Here is a 7500-nt window from a genome sequence, read left to right on the forward strand (position 1 = left end):
GAATCATAGAAGACGTATTGGTAAAAGTGGATAAATTTATCTTCCCTGCTGATTTTGTGGTGTTAGACATGGAAGAAGATGAAGAAGTCCCACTAATTCTTGGTCGACCATTCTTGGCTACGGGAAGAGCTTTGATTGATGTTCAAAAGGGTGAGTTAACATTGAGAGTGAACAAGGAAGAAGTTATGTTCAACATTTACCAAGCCATGAGAATTCCAGAAGAACCAAGCACTTGTTTTCGGGTTGATGACATTAATAATTGTGAAGAAAATGCCTATAAAGAAGATGCACTAGCCAATCACCTAGAACGAGCCTTGCAGCAGGATACATCACTTAGCAATGAAGTGGAGAGGAACTGTACACTTATTCCTCTTCGAGATCCCGGTTGATGATGACTGAAAAGTCTGGCCGTAGACTTTAAAACAAGCGCTTATGGGAGGCAACCCATAGATCTATCTTTCACTCTTTCATTTATTTTACTATCTTTATTTATTTAGTTTTAATAAATTGGTTTTTGATGCAGGTTTATTTAGCATGAATAAAGAGCTGGAAAATTTAAAAACCTCGGAAGGTTCACCATGAAACCAGGGAAGTTCCTTTATTTCTTCAATCCTTTTTACTTTTGCATCACAATGAGGACATTGTTTAGTTTAAGTTTGGGGGTGTAAACTCCTATAATCATTTGATCCTCTTGTTTTCTAAGTCTTGGGTTGTTGATGGGTTGTTTGAGTCTCTTACCAAGCATGCATTGGAGTAAGATTGAATTCTCTATGACTCTGAAATTTGTGATTGAAGATGGTTTTGAGAAAAATTTTCAAAAATTTCTTTTATGTCAAGTGAAGTTTTGTGGGTACTTTGGTTTAAATCTTTGACCTTGAACACAATTGAGCACATAGTCGTTTTTCTCTTATTCCATTTTGCTTATGAAGAGAAGAAGTTGAATTAATTGAAAGAGGGAGGTTCGATTTTGCTTTGCTCTAGAATCCGTTGATGGGTCCTTGAGGCGAAATCCTAGTTGAGACCAAATATTAGAGAAATGATCTAGGCATTTCTTTGACATAACCAAAAAGCTTTCCCAGCCGTCCTAAATGTCATGCCATCATTACATGGTGTGTTTCCATAGTCAACCCCCTTGAGCCTTCATGAGCCTTTATTGATTCTTTAAACTACATAAACCATGCCCGCTCTAAGCCTGAAAAACAATGAATCTACCGTTGATAGTTTGAGAAAATACTTTGGTGGAGAGTTACACTTAAAAGAGAAAATTGGTTTCATGATGAAACGTATTATGTTTGCTCTATTTGATCAAAGAAAAAGAAGAAGAAGAAAGGAAGTGATTGAAAAAAAAAAAAAAAAGAAAAAGAAAAGAAAAGAAAAAGAAGTCGCCAAGCGGAAAGTGAATTACCTCAAATTTTGTTAAGGGAAGTGTTGGTATTACATCAGTGATTACAGCAATAATAATGCCACAAGTATGAGCATATTGCCAAGAAAGAGCTATGATTTGAATCATGTGAGTTTCTCTTTTAATGTTCTTTTCACTAAGTATTTTCCCAGTTTGATTTAATTTCCCATATCCAGTTCTTTCTTAACCCTCACCCTGTGGCCTATCATTACAACCTTAATAAAGATCTTTTGATCTTTGATTTTGGTGTTGACTACATTAGTGGAGAGGATTTCTGAAAATTGGACTTATGGGGTTAAGTTTTAAGAGAATTCTTCTGATTTTGGTTGTTCTACTTTTATCTGAGTTTGCAGGTGGTTTGAGGTTAAATTGACTATATCACACACACACTCAAGGTCTTAGCTTTAGGTTGAAGTAAACGCCTAACTCTTGCTTGACAAATTGCAAAATTTTTGATTGATTTTCTTGCTATCTTTGATGTTAAAAGAGTAAGATACTAGAGATGAAATCTAAATTCATAAAAGCTTGGTGAGTGATGATACTTCCCTTTGGGGTCGAGTTGATATTGCCTAAACTATCATTTGTTTTTCTTTTTGTTTGAGGACAAACAAAGTTGTAAGTTTGGGGGTATTTGATGGCTTGCAAAATTTCATATTGCAGATTTTACAAGTTCGCTCGAGCGGAGGCTTTTGGCCGCTCGAGCGAATTCAGGCAGATTCAAACGCTCGACTGCCGCTCGACAGGGAGCTCGAGCGGGTTGCTGAAAAACGAAGATCGCTCGAGCAGAGACATTGGACGCTCGAGCGAAATCAGGCAGAGTCGAACGCTCGATGTGCGCTCGATAGGACGCTCGAGCGAAATCAGGCAGAGTCGAACGCTCGACGCGCGCTCGACACCCCGCTCGAGCGAACATCGTATTTTGACAGATTTTAGGTTTTCCGCCGTGGGACCATATAAAAGCCATTTTTCACTCTAGAGCCGCGAGTTTGGACTGGAGAACACTCTTTGGGAGAGAAAAACATAGCTAGAGGGATTCAAATCATTTGTTTTGGAGACGGAATTCCAATTTATTGCACGTACGTTGGATTCATACACGAGCACGGACGGGAGAAAAGCGTTGAATCGTTCCCTTGAGCTTTTGATGACGAGTTGAGGCTGCAAGGAGGATTTTTCAGTGTTTATTTTCTTCTTCCCATCTTCTCAGAACAATTATGGTGAATTCGTTTATGTTGAATTCCATTTCTAGCATGAGCTAAATTTTCTTTATTCTAGGAAAACGATGTAACCTATTTCCGAACTATGCTTGTTTGTCCATGCTAATTTAATGCAATTCTCTCTTTGTTTATCTGATTTATTCTGAGTTTAATGCTTCTAATTAACTGGCCATTGATTAGATGATTATTAATCTTGTGATTTGCTATCGAAAGAGGGAGTCATAGGGTAGATCTTGGATATTTCAGCATAGGTAAGTATAGAGATCGAAAGACTTGTATGAACCTGTGTAGTAATTAAATTATTGGTCTTATTGCGTTCTTGATTATTTAATTTGCATACTCTTGTGTGAATTGATAAACTAGAATCACTTCCAATTGACTATCGAAAGAGGCTTTTGGATGAATTAGAGATTTGCTAATAGACAAAAGAGGTTTAAGTTAAATTAGCTGGATGAGAAAAGCATAGTGAAGAATTATGGTGAAATCGATTTCCTAGAAGTTTTCTTCCCCATTGAATTTGATCTTTGAAAGTCAGTTTTATTTTCTTTGCTTATTTCTCTTTGAGTTGATCTAAGTTTATTTGCAACTACAAAAACCTTAGCGATTCCTCTAGATAAAATTGAGATTAGTATAATTTTGGTATTTGGCAAGAGTAAGGTACCAATCCCTGAGGACGATACTCTTCTTATTACTTTATTACAAAACTACGATACTGTGCACTTGCAGTTTTGCACCGGTCAAGTTTTTGGCGCCGTTGCCGGGGATTGGTTTATTCTTATTCTTTTCGTCAATATCGATACAAAGTAATCTTGGTTTTAATTTAGAATTTTGTTTTAATTTGTTCTACAGGTGTGTTTTTGACATTGGATGCGCCGTACTAGATCTCGTGACATTATTCCTGTTGATCCGGAGATTGAAAGAACTCTTAGATCACTAAGAAGAAATAAGATACTAGCTATGGCTGAAGAAGATCGTGAGGTACTACCACGCACCTTGAAGGACTATGTGCGGCCAGTTGTGAATGGAAATTACTCGAGCATAATGCGCCAGCCAATCAATGCTAACAACTTTGAGCTCAAACCAGCTTTGATTAGCATGGTGCAGCAGGCTCAATTCAGCGGATCGCCACTGGATGATCCCAATATTCACCTGGCTATGTTCTTGGAGATTTGTGATACTGTGAAGATTAATGGTGTTACTGAAGACACCATTAGACTGAGATTGTTTCCCTTCTCTTTGAGGGACAAGGCTAGAGGTTGGCTACAATCTCTACAACCGGGAAGCATCGTTAGTTGGCAGGACATGGCTGAGAGGTTTCTTGCTAAATTCTTTCCTCCTGCCAAAACAGCCCAACTCAGGAGTGAGATTGGCCAATTCAAGCAAAATGATTTTGAGTCACTCTATGAAGCATGGGAAAGGTATAAGGACTTGATTCGACGTTGCCCACAACATGGATTGCCAGATTGGTTGCAAGTTCAGATGTTCTATAATGGGTTAAATGGGCAAACTCGAACTATAGTTGATGCTGCTTCTGGTGGAACTTTGATGTCGAAGACAGCTGAAGGTGCTACTGCACTTTTGGAGGAAATGGCCTCAAACAACTATCAATGGCCAACTGAGAGGACTTTGGCTAGGAAGGTTGCTGGAATTCATGACTTGGAGCCGATAGCAGCTCGTTCCGCTCAAGTAGCTACTCTATCTCATCAGATTTCAACCTTGACAACACAAAGGGTACCACAAAGTACAGAATATGTAGCATCTACAAGTATGATAGTTCCAAGCAATGAGGCGAGTCAAGAACAAGTTCAATATGTCAACAATCGGAACTACAACTATCGTGGTAATCCTATGCCAAATTACTATCATCCAGGGCTTAGAAATCATGAGAATTTGTCATATGGAAATACCAAGAATGTGTTGCAACCTCAACATCCTCCAGGATTTGATAGCCAACCAAGCGAGAAGAAGATGTCACTTGAGGATGCCATGGTTTCCTTTGTTCAGGAGACCAATGCAAGGTTTAAAAAGACTGATTCACGGTTGGACAACATTGAGACTCATTGTAGCAATATGGGAGCTGCTATAAAGAATATTGAAGTGCAAATTGGGCAACTAGCCACTACCATCAATGCCCAACAAAGAGGAGCTTTTTCCAGCAACACTGAAGTGAATCCAAAGGAACAATGCAAGGCCATCACACTTAGGAGTGGAAAAGAAATAGAGAGGTCACCATTGAAGGAGAGCAAGTCCACCCCTACAGCTGTGAACATTGGCCAAAGCAAGAATAAAGTAGAAGAAGATGAGATTGTCAATGATACACTAGAGGAGACCGACTTTGCTCCTACAATTTCATTTCCTGACAATCCTCCTATTCTTGCTCCTCCACTTCCTTACCCTCAGCGTTTTCAAAAGCAAAAACTAGATAAGCAATTTTCTAAGTTTTTGGATATTTTTAAGAAAATTCACATTAATATTCCTTTTGCAGATGCCTTGGAACAAATGCCAAATTATGTAAAATTCCTGAAGGACATTATTTCCAAGAAGAGAAGGTTGGAGGAGTTTGAAACAGTGAAGCTTTCTGAAGAATGCAGTGCCATTCTTCAAAAGAAATTGCCTCAAAAATTGAAAGATCCGGGGAGTTTCACTTTGCCTTGTACTATTGGAGATTCATTTTTTTGATAAAGTTTTATGTGATCTTGGTGCTAGCATTAATCTTATGCCACTTTCTGTTTGCAGGAAATTAGGACTTGAAGAGATGAAGCCTACAACAATTTCTTTGCAACTAGCGGATCGGTCCATCAAGTATCCACGTGGAATCATAGAAGACGTATTGGTAAAAGTGGATAAATTTATCTTCCCTACTGATTTTGTGGTGTTAGACATGGAAGAAGATGAAGAAGTCCCACTAATTCTTGGTCGACCATTCTTGGCTACGGGAAGAGCTTTGATTGATGTTCAAAAGGGTGAGTTAACATTGAGAGTGAACAAGGAAGAAGTTATGTTCAACATTTACCAAGCCATGAGAATTCCAGAAGAACCAAGCACTTGTTTTCGGGTTGATGACATTAATAATTGTGAAGAAAATGCCTATAAAGAAGATGCACTAGCCAATCACCTAGAACGAGCCTTGCAGCAGGATACATCACTTAGCAATGAAGTGGAGAGGAACTGTACACTTATTCCTCTTCGAGATCCCGGTTGATGATGACTGAAAAGTCTGGCCGTAGACTTTAAAACAAGCGCTTATGGGAGGCAACCCATAGATCTATCTTTCACTCTTTCATTTATTTTACTATCTTTATTTATTTAGTTTTAATAAATTGGTTTTTGATGCAGGTTTATTTAGCATGAATAAAGAGCTGGAAAATTTAAAAACCTCGGAAGGTTCACCATGAAACCAGGGAAGTTCCTTTATTTCTTCAATCCTTTTTACTTTTGCATCACAATGAGGACATTGTTTAGTTTAAGTTTGGGGGTGTAAACTCCTATAATCATTTGATCCTCTTGTTTTCTAAGTCTTGGGTTGTTGATGGGTTGTTTGAGTCTCTTACCAAGCATGCATTGGAGTAAGATTGAATTCTCTATGACTCTGAAATTTGTGATTGAAGATGGTTTTGAGAAAAATTTTCAAAAATTTCTTTTATGTCAAGTGAAGTTTTGTGGGTACTTTGGTTTAAATCTTTGACCTTGAACACAATTGAGCACATAGTCGTTTTTCTCTTATTCCATTTTGCTTATGAAGAGAAGAAGTTGAATTAATTGAAAGAGGGAGGTTCGATTTTGCTTTGCTCTAGAATCCGTTGATGGGTCCTTGAGGCGAAATCCTAGTTGAGACCAAATATTAGAGAAATGATCTAGGCATTTCTTTGACATAACCAAAAAGCTTTCCCAGCCGTCCTAAATGTCATGCCATCATTACATGGTGTGTTTCCATAGTCAACCCCCTTGAGCCTTCATGAGCCTTTATTGATTCTTTAAACTACATAAACCATGCCCGCTCTAAGCCTGAAAAACAATGAATCTACCGTTGATAGTTTGAGAAAATACTTTGGTGGAGAGTTACACTTAAAAGAGAAAATTGGTTTCATGATGAAACGTATTATGTTTGCTCTATTTGATCAAAGAAAAAGAAGAAGAAGAAAGGAAGTGATTGAAAAAAAAAAAAAAAAAAAAGAAAAAGAAAAGAAAAGAAAAAGAAGTCGCCAAGCGGAAAGTGAATTACCTCAAATTTTGTTAAGGGAAGTGTTGGTATTACATCAGTGATTACAGCAATAATAATGCCACAAGTATGAGCATATTGCCAAGAAAGAGCTATGATTTGAATCATGTGAGTTTCTCTTTTAATGTTCTTTTCACTAAGTATTTTCCCAGTTTGATTTAATTTCCCATATCCAGTTCTTTCTTAACCCTCACCCTGTGGCCTATCATTACAACCTTAATAAAGACCTTTTGATCTTTGATTTTGGTGTTGACTACATTAGTGGAGAGGATTTCTGAAAATTGGACTTATGGGGTTAAGTTTTAAGAGAATTCTTCTGATTTTGGTTGTTCTACTTTTATCTGAGTTTGCAGGTGGTTTGAGGTTAAATTGACTATATCACACACACACTCAAGGTCTTAGCTTTAGGTTGAAGTAAACGCCTAACTCTTGCTTGACAAATTGCAAAATTTTTGATTGATTTTCTTGCTATCTTTGATGTTAAAAGAGTAAGATACTAGAGATGAAATCTAAATTCATAAAAGCTTGGTGAGTGATGATACTTCCCTTTGGGGTCGAGTTGATATTGCCTAAACTATCATTTGTTTTTCTTTTTGTTTGAGGACAAACAAAGTTGTAAGTTTGGGGGTATTTGATGGCTTGCAAAATTTCATATTGCAGATTTT

At 37.6% G+C, this 7500-nt stretch overlaps 1 non-coding gene across 1 annotated transcript; it reads right to left on the reverse strand.

Annotated features, from left to right (window-relative positions):
* Positions 1–3966: 3966 nt before the first annotated feature.
* On the reverse strand, positions 3967–4073 carry LOC122308689. Its single transcript, XR_006242200.1, has one exon. It is a non-coding gene; the product is annotated as a small nucleolar RNA R71 (small nucleolar RNA).
* Positions 4074–7500: the final 3427 nt, after the last annotated feature.

This window comes from Carya illinoinensis, chromosome 4, assembly GCF_018687715.1.
Source record: "Carya illinoinensis cultivar Pawnee chromosome 4, C.illinoinensisPawnee_v1, whole genome shotgun sequence".
NCBI lineage: Eukaryota > Viridiplantae > Streptophyta > Magnoliopsida > Fagales > Juglandaceae > Carya > Carya illinoinensis.